This window comes from Panthera uncia (assembly GCF_023721935.1).
Source record: "Panthera uncia isolate 11264 chromosome C1 unlocalized genomic scaffold, Puncia_PCG_1.0 HiC_scaffold_4, whole genome shotgun sequence".
Lineage (NCBI taxonomy): Eukaryota > Metazoa > Chordata > Mammalia > Carnivora > Felidae > Panthera > Panthera uncia.
In genome coordinates, this window is record NW_026057585.1 from 103,824,141 (window position 1) to 103,825,200 (window position 1,060).

At 74.2% G+C, this 1,060-nt stretch overlaps 1 protein-coding gene across 2 annotated transcripts in view; it reads left to right on the forward strand.

The window, feature by feature from the left end:
• The first annotated feature begins 9 nt into the window (after nucleotides 1-9).
• GNB1 (G protein subunit beta 1) overlaps nucleotides 10-1,060 on the forward strand; it is an 88,190-nt gene continuing 87,139 nt past the window's right edge. For both annotated transcript variants that reach the window (XM_049618274.1, XM_049618275.1), the window contains exon 1: nucleotides 10-75. The gene's annotated coding sequence lies outside the window, so the exon portion shown is untranslated. The remainder of the gene's footprint in view (nucleotides 76-1,060) is intronic.

Consider the following 1,060-nt stretch of genomic DNA (forward strand, 5'->3'; position numbering starts at 1 on the left):
GCTGAGGCGGCTGAGGCGGCTGAGGCGGCTGAGGCGGCTGAGGCGGCGGGGCGCGGGCGCGTCAGGCGGGACGAGGTGAGCGCGGCAGCCCCTGCCCCGCGACCCGGGCCACGGCCCCTCCCCACAGTCGCCTGCCAGGAGCCGCCCCGCCCCCACCCTCCCCGCCCCCACCCCGCCGCGGGGCCGTGTCTTCCTGCCCCGCCCGGGTGGGGTCGCGGGCCGGGAGCGGGCGGGGACCCTGCGGGCTTCGGCTGGGGCCGGGGTCTGGGCGGTGGTCCGGTGGCCCAGGTCCGGGGTTCGGGATGTGCGGCCGGGGTCTGGGCTCTCTGGCCGGGATCAGGGTCCGGATTTCGGGGGCCCTGGGGCCAGGGTCGGAGGGGCTGGAGGCTAGGGGTCTTGGGGCGGGGGCTTGGGACCCTGAGGCCAGGTCTGCGATCCGCGTTCTGCGGGGTCCGGGCTCCAAGCCCGCGGTCCTGGGTTCTCGGTCTGGGGTCCCGGGTCGGGGTCCGCCGACCTGGGTCCTGAGTCGCGGTCCGCGGTCTGGGACCCGGAGTCCGAGGTCCTGGGTCGGGGTCCGCGGTCCGATCCGGCCCGATCTCACGGGGGGCTGTGCGCCGGAGGCTGGCCGGGGAGGAGGTGCGCTGGGCCGGGGTCTGCAGGCCGGCCGGGTCGGGGCCGCGAGAACAAAGGGAGCGGCGGGGTTCTGCAGGGGGTCGAGGTGCTCGTCCCTTGCCTCGGGGAAACGCTGTTTTAAATACACCTTTTCTGGGGACTTTGAAGTTGGTGCTTGCTGGTGACACGATGAAGAAAGGGGGGCAGTGAAATGAGGAAGCTGAGGCCCGGCCGGCGGCTGCCCGCGGGTGGCAGTTCGGGGTGGATTTAAGGCAGAAACAAAGAGCTGTGCCGGGAGGACCGAACGGTGCGATCCTCGGCTATTTTCGTTTTTACCGAAAAGTGGGAGGCAGCCCCGTCGCGAGCCCGTCGTCGTTTTCCCCTCGCCGGGCGCGGAGCCCGCGGGGCGGGGCGGGGGGCCCGGGAGGCCGGGCGGCGGCGGCCCCCC